This window comes from Leopardus geoffroyi, chromosome X (genome assembly GCF_018350155.1).
Source record: "Leopardus geoffroyi isolate Oge1 chromosome X, O.geoffroyi_Oge1_pat1.0, whole genome shotgun sequence".
Classification (NCBI taxonomy): domain Eukaryota; kingdom Metazoa; phylum Chordata; class Mammalia; order Carnivora; family Felidae; genus Leopardus; species Leopardus geoffroyi.
In genome coordinates, this window is record NC_059343.1 from 120,359,066 (window position 1) to 120,380,010 (window position 20,945).

General features: G+C 41.5%; 1 long non-coding RNA gene across 2 annotated transcripts in view; it reads right to left on the bottom strand.

The window, feature by feature from the left end:
* Positions 1 to 332: 332 nt before the first annotated feature.
* Positions 333 to 20,945, bottom strand: part of LOC123594702 — a 68,044-nt gene continuing 47,431 nt past the window's right edge. For both annotated transcript variants that reach the window (XR_006710847.1, XR_006710846.1), the window contains one exon: positions 333 to 687. This is a non-coding gene — a long non-coding RNA (uncharacterized LOC123594702). The remainder of the gene's footprint in view (positions 688 to 20,945) is intronic.

Genomic DNA, 20,945 nt, shown 5'->3' on the forward strand with positions numbered 1-20,945 from the left:
TATGCTCTGGTGAGGGGATTTCTATGAAATAGATTCCTAATGACCCATCTCACTGGCGTATATAGCCTAATCTATGTCATGGAAAAACTACAGTCCTGGGGCGCCTGGGTGGCGCAGTCGGTTAAGCGTCCGACTTCAGCCAGGTCACGATCTCGCGGTCTGTGAGTTCGAGCCCCGCGTCGGGCTCTGGGCTGATGGCTCAGAGCCTGGAGCCTGTTTCCGATTCTGTGTCTCCCTCTCTCTCTGCCCCTCCCCCGTTCATGCTCTGTCTCTCTCTGTCCCAAAAATAAATAAACGTTGAAAAAAAAAATTAAAAAAAAAAAAAAGAAAAACTACAGTCCTTACTAACTCTCGATTCCCTGAGTGGGCACATAGGAACCAATGAGGGGGGTGGAAAGAGTTTCTTTTTCCACCTAAAGTTTTTTGATGATCATATTGGAGATGAGAAAACGGAAGCTCAGGGCAACCACTTGATTAATTTCACGTGTTAATTCGGATAGCGTTAATTGCTGGGATAAATAAACCCCAAAGTCCCATTGACCAAAATCAACCGAAACTTATTTTTCACTCGTGTGTCAGTCCAATGTTGCTGTTGGTGTTTGGCAGAGCGGTCTTCCACACGATGACTCGGGAATCTAGGTTGCTTCCATGTTTTGACTCCACTTTTCCATAGGACCTCTGCGTCATCTAGATTCAGCCATCAGACGGAAGAAGAGAAATTAGAATGTCTTATTCCTCAGGTCACATAAATATTAATGAAAGGGGTCGAGGCAAACCATATTTTTGCCATTTTATGCTCCCACGTGAATTGGTCTTACAGTTTTTATGCTACCTGTTCCTTTGAGGCTTGTGGTGACACTAGTCTCGTAAAATGAAATGGAAAAGTACGCCATTGTTTTGCATACTCTGAAAAGTTAAGCTATATGACAACTGTTTATATCTCGGAGTTTGAAGGAATTTACCTTTAGCGTCTTCTAAGGTCAGTGCTGTTTTTGCTGGTAGCTCTTTGATCATTTTCAAAACTTTTTCTGTGATTAATGTCCTATTCCAATTTTCTACTTCTTTGATATACTTGTGATAATATGTATTTCCTTGGAAAATGATTCATTACGTGAAGAGTTTTTATGTATTAGCTTTAAATTCTGTATATAATATTTCGAATCTTCTCTAACCCTGTAGTTGTATCCTTTCTTGATTTCCAATATTATATATGTATGTTTTCTCTCTTCCTATTTTGTTCTATATTGGTTTTATCGGAAGTTTGCGTATTGTATTGATCTTTCCAGAGAACCAAGTTTTAGAGATGTATTTATAGACTTTAGTGCTTTTCTCTTTTCTAACATGTTAACTCCTGCTTTTGTTTATATGATAATTCCCATGTTTGTCTGTTAGTCATCCGACAGTTCCCTCTCCCACTTTGCAAAGTGATTACTCATACCTTCTCCCCTTGAACTTCCAATAGCCTTCCACCCTCCTTACTGTAAGCTCATTAACCTTCTTAATTCACTGAGAAGTTTGAAATAATTAGAAAAGAGTTTGAACGAACTCCCAAACCACGTCTGGCTGTCTGCCTCCATCCGGATGGGCCCGTATACTCTTATTTCTTTCTTGTTGGCATGGATGAACTGTTCACGCTCCTAGCTAAAGCCAACACTTGCCCTCTTTCTTGCGTAACCCATTTTCCCTCTCTCCTGTAGCCTCCCCATCGATTTACGATCTATTGCATACAATGTAGCCTCCCCATCAATAGACAAACATAACTTAGTATCTTCCATTTTATAAAACAAACCTCTCTTAACTTTACATACCACTTTCCAGCTGTCATCCCCTTTCTCTGCTCCCCCTTGCAGAAGAACTCATCTAAAAAGTTGATTCCCATCGCTTATACTTCCTTACTTCCTATTCTCTCATCAATCCAGTGCATTCAAGTTGAGCTTCCCATCTGTTATAGACTAAATATTTGTGTCCCTGCAAAATTCTTATGTTGAAAGCCTAGCCCCATACCTGATGGTATTAGGAGGTGTGGCCTTTGGGAGGCAGTTAGGTTCTGACTATGGAGCCCTCACGAATGGGATTAGGGCCCTCAGAAGAAGAGACAGGAAAGCTTGCTTTTGCTCTGCCCTTTTCACCATGTGAGGACACACCGACAAGCTGGCAGTTTGCGACTTGAAGGATGGCCCTCAATCAGAACCCAACCGTACAGATGTGCTGATCTCTGACTTCCAGCCTCCAAAATTGTGAGAAATAAATTTCTGTTGTTTATAAGCTACCCAGTCTACGAACTTTGTTACAGCAGCCCACATGGACTAAGACACCATCATTCCACCAAAATTACATCAGTAAAGTTCATCAGTGACCTTCATATTCTACCTACAATGATCAATTCTCAGTCCTCCTCTTCTGTGACCTATTAACATTAGATTCATTGGCATTTCTTCCCCCTTGCAACATTCTCTATTCTTGGCTTCAGGAAAAATTGTTCTTTTTTTCTTCTTTCTCATATATCACTTCTTCTCTGTTTCCTTTGCTGGATCTTTATCTTCTCATTGATTTCTTAAATTTTCAGAGCCCTGGATTTCAATACTCAGACTTCTATGTAGACTCCTTCCCTCACTGATTTTCTTCAGTTCCATGACTTCAACTACCATCTATATATCAGCAATTCCCTATTTCTCTCCCAAAGTCTTGTGTAAACAGCCAACTACTTGACATTTCCACATAGATGAATTTAAGAAGGAGGATGGCCTAGGCTATATGGCAGTAACAACAAGCATGGAAATGCCTGTGGCTTAAACAACGATGTTTATTTCTCAGGCAGGCTACCTATCCACCATGAGTCACCAAGGGGTCTCATGGGCCCTGGCTGATGGAAGCCCTATCTTGACGCCATTTTCCATAATCATAGAGGCAGGAAAAAGGGAATATAACAAATCATGAACATTGATTTTTGAAACTTTTGCTGAGGAGTGATACCTGTCACATCTGTCTGCATTTCATTGTCATTCAAATAGACTTCCTGTCACCCTGCCTTATTGTTAATCAAGAGCATTTACCACCTAACACATTATTCACTTAATTGTTTATGTGTTAATTTTCGATCTCTCTCTCTCTCTCTTACAACGTAAGTTCCACGAAGGCACAGACTTGTTTACCTTTACTGCTGTATTTTTAGTACCTAGCACCGTGTCTGGCACATAGCAGCCACTCAATAAATATGTATTGAATGGATAAATTAATTCCTCCTGCTTTTTTTTTTTTTTATAATTTTTTTTTCCAACGTTTATTTATTTTTGGGACAGAGAGAGACAGAGCATGAACAGGGGAGGGGCAGAGAGAGAGAGGGAGACACAGAATCGGAAACAGGCTCCAGACTCTGAGCCATCAGCCCAGAGCCCGACGCGGGGCTCGAACTCACGGACCGCGAGATCGTGACCTGGCTGAAGTCGGACGCTTAACCGACTGCGCCACCCAGGCGCCCCTCCTCCTGCTTTTTAACAGGTATTTCTTTTACCTTTTATTATTTTTAAATTGTTTTTTTTTTTAATTTTTTAATGTTTATTTATTTTTGAGAGACAGAGCGTGAGCGGGAGAGAGGCAGAGAGAGAGGGAGACACAGAGTCCAAAGCAGGCTCCGGGCTCTGAGCACAGAGCCTGACGGGGATCGAACCCACGAACTCTGGGATCATGACCCGAGCTAAAGTCGGATGCTCAACCGACTGAACCACCCAGGCGCCCCGACTTTTAGTTAAATTCTTATTTTTGTTCTTTTGCGTAATAAAACACATGTGGCTGTAAATCCTCTAAGGTCATCTTTGACCGTACCCCCCTATATTTTGAGATGTAGTGTTCTCATGTCATCATATTCTAAATAGTCTACAACCAGTTTAGAGTTCCACTTTGACCTAAGCACTATTTAAAAGAATGTTTTGGGACACCCGGGTGGCTCAGTTGGTTAGGCGTCCAACTTCAGCTCAGGTCACGATCTCACGGGTTCGACTCCGTTTGAGCCCCATGTCAGCACAGAGCCAGCTTCAGATCCTGTCTCCTTCTGTCTCTCCCCCTCCCCCGCTCGCTTGCTCACTCTCTCTCTCTCTATTTCTCTCTCAAAAATAAACGTTAAGAAAAAGAGAATGTTTTAAAATTTCCGAATAGCTGGATTTTTCTAGGAATTTAAACTGTACACAATTTAACTTCTAGCTTTATTTCCTAGTGGTCAGAGAAGTGATAGAGGAAGGTACCAAAATGCAGAATTTCCACCATCCACATACTCCCCCTCCCCATGATTAAAAGTGTGTAATCGTAGCAAACGGACATGAAGTACAGGATAAAATATCATTTCTTTTGGATTTCCATGCGAGGGTCTTACCACGCTAAATATTCTACGTCCTCTGTGTTGTTTTCCCCAGGGCACCGTGGAGCTTAGGTGCTCAAAGTCATTCTAGAGTGCCATCTTGGTGGCCGGGGGAGACGGTGCTGCCCGTGGTCACCACACGTGCTTTAGCAACACCTATCAGGAGACAACGTGAACAGATCATTTGTTTCTCCAACCCAACCGTTGATGAGAGATGTAATCAACTCTTTTCGCAATGTATGATAATAAAAGAAAGGGTGAACAAAGAAATACTAAAATGAGAAAAATTGCAGTACGTCAAAACTGCTCCTAGCCATTGTAATAATGGGATTATACAAATTGATCTCAAGTGGATTCTAATGAAATTTAATAATCGATCTTAGGAGAATTCAGGCTATGAGAGATCTCTTAGTGGATAAAAAGGAAGAAAACACATTCCTTCAGTACCTATTATCTTCTAGGAGTGTGTGTGTATGTGTGTGTGTGTGTGTGTGTGTGCATGCACATGTGTGTATCCCCTGAAATAGTGTGAGCTGGGTATTCTATATAGATATAGATATTATAGCCTTCATTTTACATTTAAAGATATTGAAATTAAAAGTTGTCTGAGGTAACACAGCAAGTCACTGACAGTTCTAAGTTTACGGCTCATTTCCATGGGCGGATGGCAGAAAAGAAATTTATAAGCCAGGTCAGTTTGCCTTCCAAGCTTATACTTCTTTTCATCCATTCACGTTCTCGCGCTATCCCACCTAGCTGCCTCTGGGAGGAGGGGACATAGATACTTGGGCCTGACTACGGGAAATCTAAACATCTACTTAACTTTTGGGGTTTGTTTTGGTTTGTTTGTTTTTTTTTAAATTCAAGTTAGTTAACTTACAGTGCAGTATTGGTTTCAGGAGTAGGATTTAGCGATTCATCACTTCCATAGAACACCCAGTGCTCATCCCCACAAGCGCCCTCCTTAATGCCCATCGCCCATTTAGCCCATCCCCCCTCCCACCTCCCCTTCAGCAACCTTCAGTTTCTTCTCTGTACGGAAGAGCCTCCTATGGTTTGCCTCCCTCTCTGTTTTCATCTTATTTTTCCTTCCCTTCCCCTATGTTCACCTGTTGTGTTTCTCAAATTCCACATGAGTGAAATCATGTGTCTTTCTCTGACTGACTGATTTCACTTAGCATAATACCCTCTAGTTCCATTCTACTTAAACTTTTATGGTTATTTTGTATAAGTTGGAAGCGTGTTGGTATTATTCTGGGTACGATGATTACTTGTGTTAGCTTCTCACTGGGTAATCAGCACTCACAATTCATTATGGCTTCCTGGTTAGTTAGCCTGAGTGAACCGGATCCCTCCCCTCCTCTCCTCGTAGGTCATTAGCACACTCTTTTCAGTTGACATTACAAAATAACACAGATATATACAAATATAGAAAATGAGGTAACAAGCGGCCATGTACCCACCATCCAGCTTAAGAAATACAGCATTACAAATATGGCGACGTTCCTTGAATACCTCATCCCGATTGCATGTTTCTCATCCCCTGACACACACACACACACACACACACACACACACACACCTGGCCTAGAATTAACCATATATAATATGGTTTTGTAAGTTTTTTTAAAAAATATTTGTTTGTTTATAGGCAGAGAGAGAATCCCAAGCAGGGTCCACACTGTCAGCACAGAACCCAACGCAGGGCTCAGTCTCACGAACCATTATGAGATCAGGACCTGAGCCAAAATCAAGAGTTGCACGCTTTACTGACTGAGCCACCCAGATGCTCCCGGCTTTGTAAGTTTTTTAACTTCATATAAATGATACTTGGCTGTGAATACTCTTCCGCACAATAGTTTTTACTCTACATTTTACTTTTGAAAATAATCATATTAATAGTAAGCTATACAATATAGTTCACTCATTTTGCTGCTATATATATTCTACTTATTGAGTAAAACACAATTATTTTTTCGCCCTTCAATTGATGGACTTTGAACTTGTTTCCAATCTTCAACTTTCATAAACAATTCTGCCATTAATGTGTGTATTCATACCTCATTTTGGACATGCAGAGGAATTTCCATAGGGCGCATATCTAGGAGTAGATTTGTTCAGTCATAAAGTTCATGCATTTTCAACTCTACTAAATAATGCTAAATCAATCTCCTTATTCTTTTTATTTCTTATGCATTTCTTAGTGTGGGCTAATACTATCTAATGATTCTGTAAAATTAGCATGACTTCAGAATTTGGATTGCAATTCATTCTTGTTCCAGTTAGAATCTTTCATAAGCTCCTTCTTCCCTTCTCCCTTTCTTTCTCCCTCTCTCTCTCTCTCCGTCCCTCCCTCCTTCCCCCTCCTTTCTCAAATATATACTTGTATTTTCTTTCTCCTGAGGAAAGTCTGAACTAATTTGCCGACCAGTAGGAACATAATATCTATACAAGTCATTCTCTATGCAGGATTAAAACAAATACTAACTGCCTTAATAATAGCTACTATCCAGTGGTCACCTAATTACCTATTGGCTGTCAAGCATTTTCCTTACACTCATTTACCACTCATAATAACCATACCAAATAGCTATCTTGATCCAATTCTATAGATAAGGAGTTCAGAGGTATTAATTAAAGTCACAAAGCTGATACAGTGCTGAGCCAGATTTCAAACCTAGTTCTAAATGATTGCAAAATGCATGGTCTTTCCATTCTCCCGCTTCACCTTAAGAGTTCTAAGGTACTTTCATACCTTTATCAAGTGTGATTTATTGCTTGCATATTGCACTATAAAGCTATGTTATTGTCCTTATTTTACAAATGAGGAAATAGAGGCTCCCAGAATTTACATGCTTTGCCAAATGTTATATAGCTAATGAGTGTTAGTAAAAGGACCCAAATCCAGGACTTTAGACTCCTGTATCCGTTCTTTTCCACTAACCAACACTTCCTCTGAAATAATGAGATTGTTAACATAGTATTAGGCTAGGTCACACTGGGTAAAGGCTGCCTAATTAAAGAATTTGCAACACGCTCTGCAACTGATAGAGAGCTTTGCAAGTTTTTGACTAGAGGAACTTGGTCACAAGCACGCTCTAAGAACATGACTCAAATGGCACAGGACGTGGATGTGGGAGGGTTGGGACAAACGTTGGGGTCCAGGAGCGCCCCAGCAAGTTTTTCTTTGCATAAAGGCAAGGATTTTTATCTGTTTTATTCACTGACAGGCTATCCCTGCCTGCTAGCCCAGTCCCTCATCCGCATTAGGCAATAAATACTTGTTGAATGAACTTCGAATATTGGCACTGAAAGAAAACTTGGAATTTACCTAGCCCAAACCATTTGTTTTATCAGGGAGGCCAGCGAGACTCAGAGGAGCTAAAGTTTCATAGCCAGCTTCTGGTAGAACAAATACATTAGAACACGATCTTCAGATAAAGGATTCTTTGCACTCAGCAATACTAGCAGGCGCTGATACATCTAAAATGAAGTCGGGCACAGTTTTCAGGCATCACGGTAATCCAATGGTCACTTTATTACGGCAAATATACACACTGTGATGTCATATGATATTTCCCGCTTAATTTGTGCTACACTTCCCCAAATAAAACCCCCGGAAGTTTCAACTATCTCTGTATAGAGACACAAAAAAATTGGTTATGTTATTATGAATTGGAAAAACTGTCTATAAAACAGCATACAGGAAGGCATTTTCAGAATTGCAAGACCGCTATAATTATAACTCCTCCCTGATGTTTGCCTCATCCAGAGCTGAAAATGTCTATGTTGCATTTTGTTCCAATTCAACTTCCTTAAAGAAAAATGGATTTTGCTCACATAATCGTGTAAAACAAAACATCTGGTGGATCTATTCGATTTTCACGCAGTCAACATAAGCATCTACGACCTACCCAGTGAATCTTTGCGAATTATGAAGCAGGTATGAACTCTGTGTGGAGTTAGTCTTTTTTTTTTTTTGACTATATGAATGCTACAGGTCTTTTTTTTAATGCTCATTTATTTTTGAGAGAGAGAGAGCGTGAGCGAGGGAGAGACAGAAAGAGAGGGCAACAGAGGATCTGAACCAACGAACCGTGAGATCATGACCTGAGCTGAAGTCGGACACTCAACCCACTGAGCCACCCAGGTGCCCCTGCCACAGGTTTTAAGTTGAGAAAACAACTAAAGTCTTGCTAAGCGAAACTTAACAGGACTTACAGAATATTACAAATGTCACTTTGGTTATTCTTCAAATATTCAGTGATTGACAATGCTTTGATATAACTGGCCATGAATCGACTGACAGTTCATAACTACCCGCCTTCCAACACACACACACACACACACACACACACACACACGCACACACACACACTGTGTATACTCTGGGGTACCTGGGTGGCTCACTTGGTTAAGCATCTAACTCTTAACTTTGGCTCAGGTCATGATCTTGCAGTTCGTGGGTTCGAGCCCCGCATGGAGCTCCATGCTGACTGTGCAGAGACCGCTTGGGATTCTCTCTCTCCTCCCTCTGCCCACCCCCTCAAAATAAATAAATAAACTAAAAAAATACCTATACATACTCTCTTTAGATTTGAGTCCTGGCTAGGTCCAGAGAAGACAACTTATTTTATTGCATTCCAGGTCAACCCCATAATGTTTCAGATACTTCTGGTTTAAAATTTAGTCTCTCTTGTATACATATGCAATCAGATTCAAGTCACTGTCAAGTTCACCATCCCAGGGCTTCCCTTTCTTGCAGGCATTTTCTCCTTCATCTTCCCTAGTTCTGCTTTGATTTAAAAAAAAAATAAAAAGAAATATTAAAAGTACCACCATAGGGGCGCCTGGGTGGCGCAGTCGGTTAAGCGTCCGACTTCAGCCAGGTCACGATCTTGCGGTCCGTGAGTTCGAGCCCCGTGTCAGGCTCTGGGCTGATGGCTCAGAGCCTGGAGCCTGTTTCCGATTCTGTGTCTCCCTCTCTCTCTGCCCCTCCCCCGTTCATGCTCTGTCTCTCTCTGTCCCAAAAAAAATAAATAAACGTTGAAAAAAAAAAATTAAAAAAAATAAAAAATAAATAAAAAAAAATAAAATAAAAGTACCACCATAACAAAGTACCACAGAGTGAGTGGCTTAAATAACAGAAATTTGTTGTCTCCTAGTTCTAGAGAATAGAAGTCTGAGATCCTGGTGTGGGAAAGGTTGGTTCCTTCTGAGGCGTGTGAGGGAGGGATCTGCTCTACACCTCTCTCCCAGCTTCTGGTGTTTTCTGGGCATCTTTGGTATCCCTAGGCTTGAAGCAACATCACACACATCTCTGCCTTCTACATGGTGTCTCCCTTGTGCATGTGTCTGTGTCCAAATTGCCCCCTTTTTATAAGGACACTGGTCATATTGTATTGGGGCCAAACCTCATCTTAAATGATTAGACCTGCAATGATGCAATTTCCAAATTAAGACTCATTCTAAGGTGCCGAGCATTAGGACTTCAACACGACTTTTGAAGGGACACAGTTCAGCTCGTATCAATACCCGCCTCCTGAAGGAGGATCTCTTTCGCATTGTTGGTGGGAATGCAAACTGGTGCAGCCACTCTGGAAAACAGTGTGGAGGTTCCTCACAAAATTAAAAATGGAACTACCCTACAACCCAGCAATTGCACTACTAGGCACTTATCCAAGGGATACAGGTGCGCTGTTTCGAAGGGACACAGGCACCCCCATGTTTATAGCAGCACTATCCACAATAGCCAAAGTGTGGAAAGAGCCCAAATGTCCATCGGCAGCTGAATGGATAAAGAAAATGTGATATATATATATATATATATATATATATATATATATACAATGGAGTATTAGTCGGCAATCAAAAAGAACGAAATCTTGCCATTTGCAACTACGTGGATGGAACTGGAGGGTATGATGCTAAGTGAAATTAGTCAGTCAGAGAAAGACAAAAATCCTGTGACTTCACTCATATGAGGACTTTAAGACACAAAACAGATGAACATAAGGGAAGGGAAGCAAAAATAATATAAAAACAAACTGAGGGTTGCTAGAGGGGTTGTGGGTGCAGGCTGGGCTAAATGGGTAAGGGGCATTAGGGAGGACACTTGTTGGGATGAGCACTGGGGGTAATACATAGGGGATGAGTCACTGGCATCTACTCCTGAAATCATTATAGCACTATATGCTAGCTAACCTGGATGTAAATGAAATAAAAGACAGTACCTGCCTCCTGTAAGTGGCTCACAGTGCTGGGGTGGGGAGGGTGGGGGGAGGTGGCTGTGGAAATAGGTCTAAAGAAGCAATGGTACATCCACCGATGTTCATGGCTCTCAGTGTGTTCTATTCAAGGATGGAAACCACAAAGCCTATCCAAAGCTGCTTTTTATGTCTGGACCAATCGGTGGTTTATAGGCATCTACTAGGCAGCCTCTCCACAGCCTTTGGACACCAATGATCTGCAGAGGTACAACTACTACGCCATGTTTGTGTTTCTCTCCACAACTTCTCGTCGAGATCCTTTGATCCCGCTTCTTGGATGGATCTGGCAAGGCAACGAGTGCCCCCTGCTACGACTTCCTGTAGCCCTCCGTGTCAACTTTTCTATAAATGGGAAAAATCTTTGCCCTGTCTTGATTTCTTGGGCTACTCTGCCCGCTCTATGCTGCTCTTATCTTGTGATTTTTAACACAGTGTGAATTTCAGACAAGTTGCAGATCGAATCCCTCTATTTAGAAATAGCCCCCCTGACGCACCTGGGTGGCTCAGTCGGTTGAGCGTCCAACACTTGATTTCATCTTGGGTCATGATCCCAGGGGCCTGGGGTTGAGCCCCATGTCAGGCTCCATGCTGAGCAATGGAGCCTGTTAAAGATTCTCTCTCTCTCTCTCTCTCTCCCTTTGCCCCCTCCCTCTCTCTCCCACTTGTGTGCTCTCTCTCTCTCTCAAAAATTTTTTAAGAAATAGCCCCCGGATTTTTAAGGGGATTATTTGGTATTGAGGAGGGAGGTCATCCTGAGGAGGAAAAGGACAATATTATGTTTGCCATTCTCCTTTTTTGAAGCTGTTCAACAGACTCCCTTTCATTTCCATCTTTGTGAGGATTAGCATAACCTGGCCCCCTTAAATGATAGCTCTTTGAATTTAGAAGCTAAAGGATATAACTTTTTTGTTCACAGCTCTGAGCTTTTCCCAAGGCGATTCAGTGTTTGAGTTTAGCCACCAGACGGAGAAGAATCCAGATCAGTACTTCCGGGAGCACCAAAGAGCACTTGCTTGTCTCCCCCATATAGCTGAACATAACTAGAGAAAATACAAACCATGCAAAGTGGCCTCATCTTCAAATCCTGACCACAAACCTCAAGGGGTGAGGAGGGGTTGCCAAGCAATCATACTATGTGTCCCCAGTTCATTTCCTCTCACACTCTCCTCGACGAGTGTTTAACTTGGTCTTCGGTCTACTCAGACCTCCATCTCCTCTCTGATCCTCAGTCTTCATCCGTTACCTGAATTCCCACTTTGCTGAACAAATTGAAGCATTCAGGAGAGAATTTCAAAAACCTCCCACAACCACAACCACAACCACGTCTCTGTACTCTGCCCGCTGGTTTCCATGAATGAGCTGCCCACACCCTCAGCTGAGGCCACTTGGGCATTAGTTCTCCAAACTCCTCACTCATTCAAGGACTTGGCTTCTTTCTTTTCTCTCTCCGGCGTCATCACCTCCCTGCCCCCTTTACTGGAAGTTTCTGATCAGCATACAATCAGGTTTTTATTTTTTTCATATTAGAAAGAGAATTAGGGGCACCTGGGTGGCTGAGTCGGTTATGCGTCTAAATCTTGATCTCAGCTCAGATCATGATCCCAGGGGCGTGGGGCTCAAGCCCTGCATTGCTGAGCGTGGAGCCTATTTGAGATTCTCTCTCTCCCCCTCTACCCTCCCCTGCTTGCATGAATTGGGGGAAGTGCACGATCTCTCTGTCTCCGAAATTAAGAAAAATTTTTAAAGAGAATTCAAGAATAACTAACCTTCATTTCACCCCATTTTCCAATCCGTCTACTGGCCTTTCCTTAAAACACAAAAACAACAGAAGATTAGTTCATTCTCACTCTCTCCAAATTCTCTCCTCTCATTCTCTCTGCACCCATTCCAAACAGGTTTTTTCCCTACCGCTCCACCTGAACTTCCCCTGTCAGAGTCCCCAGTGACCTCTACATTGCTAAGCCTGATGGCCATTTCTTGGTCCACATGTTATCACTACTCACAGAAGGATCTGACACAGCTGATCACTTCTCCTGAAACAACTCCTTCACATAGCTCCCAGGACCTCACACTCACTAAAGTTTCCCTTCTACCACATTGGTCATCCACTCACTCTTCGTCTCTTTTGTTGGTTCCTTAAACTTTCTCCAGTCTTTAAATGTTGGGATGCTACAAGACTGTTTTTTTTTTTTTTTAAATATAATTTACTGTGGAGTTAGCTAACATACAGTGTATACAGTGTGCTATTGGCTTTGGGAGTAGATTCCCGTGATTCATCGCTTGCATACAACAGCCAGTGCTCAACCCAACAAGTGCCCTCCTCAGTGCCCATCACCCATTTTCCCCTCTCCCCCAAACCCCATCAAACCTCAGAGTCTCTTGTGGTTTGGCTCCCTCTCTGAAACTATTTTTTCCCCTTCCTTTCCCCCATGGTCTTCTGTTCAGTTTCTCAAATTCCATATATGAGTGAAAACATATGATACCTATCTTTCTCTGACTGACTTATTTCACTCAGCGTAATACCCTCCAGTGCCATCCACGTTGTTGCAAATTGAAATATTTCATTCTTTCTCATTGCCAAGTAGTATTCCATTGAATATATAAACCACATCTTCTTTGTCCATTCATCAGTTGATGGACTTTTGGGCTCTTTCCATAATTTGGCTATTGTTGAAAGCGCTGCTATAAACATTGGGGTACATGTGTCCCTATGCATCAGCACTCCTATGTCCTTTGGATAAATTCTTAGTAGTGCTGTTGCGGGGTCAGAGAGTAGTTCTATTTTTAATTTTTTGAGGAACCTCCACGCTGTTTTCCAGAGCGGCTGCACCAGTTTGCATTCCCACCAACAGTGCAAGAGGGTTCCCGTTTCTCCATATCCTCGCCAACATCTGTTGTTTCCTGAGTTGTTAATTTTAGCCACTCTGACCAGTGTGAGGTGGTATCTCAGTGTGGTTTTGATTTGTATTTCCCTGATGAGGAGTGATGTTGAGCGTCTTTTCATGTGTCTGTTGGCCATCTGGAGGTCTTCTTTGGAAGTGTCTATTCATGTCTTCTGCCCATTTCCTCACTGGATTATTAGTTTTTTAGGTGTGGAGTTTGGTGAGTTCTTTATAGATTTTGGATACTAACCCTTTATCCGATATGTCATTTGCAAATATCTTTTCCCATTCCGTCGGGTGCCTTTTAGTTTTGTTCATTGTTTCCTTCTGCAGTGCAGAAGCTTTTGATCTTGATGACGTCCCAATAGTTCATTTTTGCTTTTCATTCCCTTGCCTCTGGAAATGTGTTGAGTAAGAAGCTGTTGCGGTAGAGGTCAAGGAGGTTATTGTCTGTTTTCTCTTCTAGCGTTTTGATGGTTTCCTGTCTCGCATGTAGGTCTTTCATCCATTTTGAGTTTACTTTTGTGGGTGGTGCAAGAAAGTGGTCCAGTTTCATTCTTCTGCATGTTGCTGTCCAGTTCTCCCGGCACCATTTGCTAAAGAGACTGTCTTTTTTCCATTGGATCCTCTTCCCTGCTTTGTCAAAGATTAGTTGGCCCTACATTTGTGGGTCCACTTCTGGGTTCTCTATTCTATTCTATTGGTCTATGTGTCTGTTTTTGTGCCAATACCATACTGTCTTGATGATTGCAGCTTTGTAGTAGAGGCTAAAGTCTAGGATTGTGATGCCTCCCACTTTGTTTTCTTTTTCCAGACTAACTCTTTGGACGTTGTCTGTCTCCTACATACATGGACTCCCTGGGTGATATCATTCCGTTTCATGGATTTGATTACCATCTGTTTTGTAACCCATCCCCAATTGACATTTCTAGCCCGCATCTTTTCTCTTGAACTCCAGATTCATACATCCAAGTGCCCAAGCAACATTTTCAACTGAATGTCTAATAGACATCCCAAACTAAGCATATCCCACACCAAATTCTCATTCCCATCCAAATTCCTGCTCCTCTTTGGTTCCCATTTCTCTCTCAGTTTCTCAGTTAATGTTGATTCCACCCTCCCACTAGGAGGAAAGCTAAACTGTCAGAGGGCACATCTGAATGTCAAGTATCACCAGAACTTGGCCCTTGGTAGTCCATTATCAGTACGCTCTTATCCCCATGCTACTTATTACATTATCTTATATGACCTAGCCCCATCCTTGTTAAATCTTCCTGGTGAATTGAACTTTATCATGATCTGATATCCTTCTCTGTCTCTTGCAGCATTTTTTGACTTAAAGTCTATGTTGTCTGCTATAATTATGCCCACCCTGCTCTCTGTTGATTATCATTTGCATGGAATTGAATATCTTTTGTCATCTTTTTTGCTTTCAGCCTTGTCTTATCTAAATGCATAACTTCCCTTTAAGCCCTGTCAAGCAGATACTGTTTCTGATTTGTCTTTTTTTTTTTTTTTTGTTATTATAGATGCTTTTCTGGTACTCTGGGAACCTCAAAAACAAGAGACACAGTAGTCAGCTCCCTCAGTCTCCATTGCTAATTCCTGGTGATTTGTTGTCCTACCTTTGCTGCTTTGAGGCACATGTCATTCAACCACATCACTCTTCTTTCTTGTCCCTGTCATTTCCCATTACTTCCTTGTCAATCTACTTTTTTCGGGGAAGATTTAGCTTCTTGCTACTCTCTTGCTCTCCACCTCAACTCTTGTCATTACCCTGGGTGACTTCAGTGTCTATGTGCATGACCTACATAACACTCTGGCCTCACAGTTCCTAGTTCAACTCATTCCAGATGAACTTTATTTTTAAGTCCTTGTCAATCAATCCTTCCACAATCACACCCTAGAAATTGCTAGAAACGATACTATCTTACACTTTTTTTTTTAGTAGGCTCTACACCCGACATGGGGCTTGAGCTCACAACCCCTACATAAAGAGTCACATGCTCTACCGACTGAGCCAGCTAGGTGCCCCCATCTTTAAAATTTTGATATCAAGCCTCCTACGTTCTGACCACCACCTTCTCACCTCTCAACTCACTTATATAAGTACACATGGGTTCATCATTATAATCGTTCCCTTACTAATAACCTCAACTCTTTTGCTCCCCTTCTTCTTCTGTCACACTCATGGGAAACACCAGATTCTGGATGAACTTCATTAGCTTGCCTTCTTGATACCTATATCTCAGTAGTTGACCATTGCTACAGAAAGTTGCACCACTGGGCTGGTCATGTTTACTTTTACTGTATAATAAAAATGCTGCATGAGAACATTGCTGACCAGCAATCCTACTAGGCTCCCTAGAAGTTTTGTCTTTCCACAACCTAAAATTACAACAGCCACCAACAAACCTACAAGATCATCTGCTTACGCATCTATCTCCTCATATTATAGTAGAGAAAGTGTTACTCCTATAAAGGCCAACTTCTCTTCACTAGAGCTTTGGATTGCATACCCTCTCTTTTCCCTGAAATTTTCTCCTACAGTTGCCCTGCAAATTAGGTGCCGCCTCCTTATTGGATGATTCTCATTGCCTTATAAACACGCTTTAGTATATTCCCTATCTTGAAGTTGTCGGATGCAAAAAAAAAAAAAAAAAAATTCTCTTGAGCCCAGTAACAGCAAACTATAATCTATCCGGTTACTCTCATGGCCAAAATTCTGGAGTTGTTTATACATCCTTTATTAGCATTATACTAGAAATTAATAGCCCCCGTCTTCCTATCTGAATGCAAAACAAGTTGAGATAGGGAAAACATATGAAGATGAAAATAGCATCACCATTACTTGATAAATGCTGAGCTGTACTTTGTGACTTAAATGTTCAAGCAACAATCGTCTAAACACTGAACCCCAGAATTAAGACTTACTTTAACATTTACAGGCAAATGACACGATTGCATTTTTTCATTGCCAAGCAGTATTCCGTTGTATATATAAACCACATCTTCACTTGAAGGTATTATGCTGAGTGAAGTAAGTCAGTCAGAGAAAGACAGATACCATATGTTTTCACTCCTGTGTGGATCTTGAGAAACTTAACAGAAGACCATGGGGGAGGGAAAGGAGAAAAAAAAATAGTTACAAACAGAGAGGGAGAGAGGCAAACCATAAGAGACTCTGAAATACAGAGAACAATCTGAGGGTTGGTGGGAGGGTGGGGGAGAGAGAGGAGGGCACTTGGGATGAGCACTGGGTGTTGAATGTAAGCGATGAACCACGGGAATCTACCCCAAAAACCGAGAGCGCGCTATATACGCTGTATGTTAGCCAAGTTGACAATAAACTATATTTTTTTTAAGAAAAAAGATTTACAGGCAGTGAAGGATAATCAGAGACCACGATAACTACCCACTAGTCACCAGCGCCTAGAGCCAGATGTTTGCCACGAAGTATACAAAATAACATTCTCTTTGCAGTTAGATCCAAAAAAGAAAGGGAGGAAGAGATTAAGCTACGTTTGCACTTTTTTCCATCAAATTCATCGTTTAGGCAACTCACTCTATTTCCATGGAGCAAAGCAAGGAGTACAGCAAGAATACACGAGTATTTAAGAAAAGAATTTCCTCATGGAAACCGGAAGTGTTGCTGCAAAAAGCGTGTTTTCGACCTGTACGTCTTTGGCGAGAGGTCTGTCCGTATCTTTTGCTCATTTTTATTTGTATTTAATTATCTTGCTCATTTTTAAATCATGGTGTTTCTTTACGCAGATGGTCCCTGACTTACTATTCAACATATAAGTTTTCGACTTTACAATGGTGTGAAAGCGATATATACTCACACGAAACCGTCTTTGGAATTTTGAATTTGGGTCTTTCCCCAGGTTAGCCACATGCAGCCGGATCCCCCCTTGTCATGCTCGGTGAGGGCAGCAAGCCACAGCGCCCAGTCAGCCACACGACCACAAGGGTCAACAACCGATACGCTGACGACCATTCTGTACCCATCTAGTCATTCAGTTATGTGAGGTAGTCAACACTTTATTATAAAGTAGGCCTTGTGTTACATGATTTTTCCCCACTGTAGGCTCATGTAAGTGTTCTGAGCGCCTTTAAAGTAGGCTAGACTAAGCTGTGACGTTTGGTGGGTTAGGTATTGAATGCATTTTTGACTTAGCCTATTTTCAGCTTACAATGGAATTATCAGGATGAAACCCCATCATAAGCCGAGAAGGATCTGTAGTTGGGTTTTAAGAGTTCTTTGTATGTTTTACATACAAGCCCTTTATCAAATATATTTTGCAGCTATTTTCTCCCAGTCTATGTCTTGTCTTTTTATTCTTTTAACAGTTTCTTTCTGAGACTGGGCATTTATTTATTTATTTATTGTGAGAGGGGGGGTGCAGAGAGAGAGGGAGAGGGAGACTTCCAAGCAGGCTCCATTCTGTCAGCACAGAGCCTGATACAGGGCTCAATCTCGCAAACTGTGAGATCATGACCTGAGCTGAAATCAAGAGTCGGACACTTAACTGACTGAGCCACCCAGGCACCCCTGAGGCAAGACATTTTTAATTTACATTCTTTCCTGGGTCGTGCATTTGGTGTTATAGCTAAAAACTCATCACCAAATGCAAAATCATGCAGATTTTCTCCTACGATTTCTTCTAGAAGTTTCATAGTTCTGCATTTGTATGCCCATGATCCATTTTGAGTTACTTCTGGTGTAAAGTGTGAAGTCTGTATCTAGATTCATTTTTCATATTAATGTTCAATTGTTCTGGCACCATTTGTTCAAAAGACTATTCTTTCTCTATGAATTGCCTTACACTTTCGATAAAAATTGGTTGTATTTGTGTGAGTCTAATTCTGAGGTCGCTATTCGTTTTCATTGATCTATGTGTTTATATTTTCGCTTATACTATGTGGTCTTGATTATGGTAGCTTTATAGTATGTCTTTTTTTTTATATAGTCAGTCTTGAAATCGGCCAGTGTGAGTCCTCCAACATTCTTCTTCAGCACTGTATTGGCTATTCTGGGTCTTTGTCTTTCCATATACATTTCAGAACCATTTTGTTGATAGGTACAGAATAGCTTGCAGAAAGTTTGAGATTTGTTGAATCTATCGATCAATTTGGAAAGAACGGACATCTTAATAATATTGAGTCTTCCAATCCATGAACACAAAATGTCTATTTCTTTCGATCTTCTCCAGTTTCTTTCATTAGTTTTGTAGTTTTCCACATATAAGTCCTCTACGTGTTTTAGACTTTTACTGAATAATTTCTGGTTTTGGTGTTATTATAAATAAGTCTTTTCGTTTCAAATTCCAATTGTTCGATGCTTGTGTATAGACCAGCAATTGACTCTTGTAAATACCCTGTATCCCAAGACTTGCAGACACTGAAGGCACTCTATCAGTTTATGAAAAGCTTTCCCAGGCTACAGAGAGTAAAGACAAGACTTGGGCCCTAGCAAGCCACTTGACTAAAACTCTTCTTTTTAGGACAGAACACAACAATAATAACAACAAAAACAAAGACAAAATAAAACAAGGAAAGAAGTTCTTTATATTTGCAAATTTGAATTTACCTGTGAACGCAGACATTGGAATCGACAGTAAGTGAGAAGGGTACTACATTTCATAGATTTATGACATATTTTATGTATTATAATATTACTGAGATGATAATTATAACCTAATGCACGTTGCATAACCTCACACGTCAAATGTATTGAATGGACCAACGGAGCATAATTAATGAACGGAAATATCAGAAGTTGACGTTTGACTTATGCATGTTGGCCTCAGGAGAAAACTCAATGGCAAAATGTCTGTAATATATCAGAGGCTTCTTGGAGAAATATCAGTCGCCAAGTAATGGCCTTGAGATGCCGAGATGCCTTTCCTACTGGCCTGAGGTAGACTCCAATCCTTGCGCTCCTTGGCATTCTCCCCGTACGTCTGTGTCTTCACGTGATTGTTTTCTCCTTTTGATCCCAGCCGCAAAGTTCTTATGTCCAAAGAAGCCCACGTTCTGCAATACTGACAATTAGGACCTCAGCATATGAATTTTGGAAGACACGGTTCAACCCACGAGTTCCCTTTGGATTCTCCTCTCTATCCCTTCCTTCCTATCCAGCCACTGTGGTAAAATAGATCTGGGGAAGCCTCTGCATCAGAAGGATGCTGTTCCTACTCCAGAAAGACCTTGAAGTAGAAGGCAAGCTCTAACATACTGGGGTTACCTTGCATGATTGGCTTTGGCAGGCTATTCCTTGGGCCATGGGAAGAAAACTCACTTTCACAAAGCTCAAGGGTAAGAGACCAAGAAACACTCTTGATGTCAAGGACAAGGCAGCTTGTTTACCACACATATATTGACCAGCTGAGCTGAGTGAGTATAATGGGGAGGAGCTCCATACACCTCAATGTCAACATTCTACATAATATAAGGGTATTTTTTTCTTTCACAGTCATCATTTAGTTTCTAGAGGGTGGTTCCAGTTCAATGAAATACTCTACTGTTCAGCTTAACACTTTGCTCCATCCGAAATGAGCTAGAGCTGAATTGGAGTTAGCTTACAGCAGCATAGAGTTGAATGGCTATATATAATAAAGTAAGACCATTTTGAAGTTATCCTGGGGAATCTGGGTGAAAAGAGGGGGTGAAGAGGAAAACCGACAGGAGGAGGAGTGGACAGGGGAGCTATTAAGATGTATTGAACGAGGCAGTCACAATTCTCTGGTTGTAGGAAGGTAAAAGAACTTTTTAAAACTTTAAAGAACATATGTTTCATATCACTGTGGTAAATCAAATGGCGGCCACCCAAAGGTGCTGACATCCTCACCCCCACAACCCGTGACTATGTTACCTTACATGGCAAAGGAGACTTTTTAGCTGTGAATGGGTTAAGGATCTTGAGGTGGGAGGTTATCCTGAATTATCCGATGGGCCCGGTGTCATCACAAGGGTCCTTATAACAAGGAGACAAGAGATTCATCATCAGAAAAAGGAGACGGGACAAAAGAAGGAGAAGTTGAAGTGAAGCACTTTAATGGAGAAAGGGATCATGAGCCAAGGAATGCAGGCAGCCTCCAGAAGCCGAAAAAGACAAAAAAAAACCAGATTGTCCCATAGAGCTTCTAGAAGGGATCAGAGCTGCTGGACACCTTGACTTTAATCCAGTGAGACTGCTTTTAGATTTTTGACCTCCAGGATAATGTAAGATAATAAACCATTTTTTAATTTTTTTGTTTTTGTTTTTGAGAGCGAGCGAGCAGGGGAGGGACAGAGAGAAGGAGACAGAGGATCTGAGGCCGGCTCTGTGCTGACCGCAGAGAGCCCCATGCAGGGCTCGAACTCATGAACCATGAGATCATGACCTGAGCCAAAGTCAGACGCTTAACCGACTGAGCCACCCAGGCGCCCCAATAATAA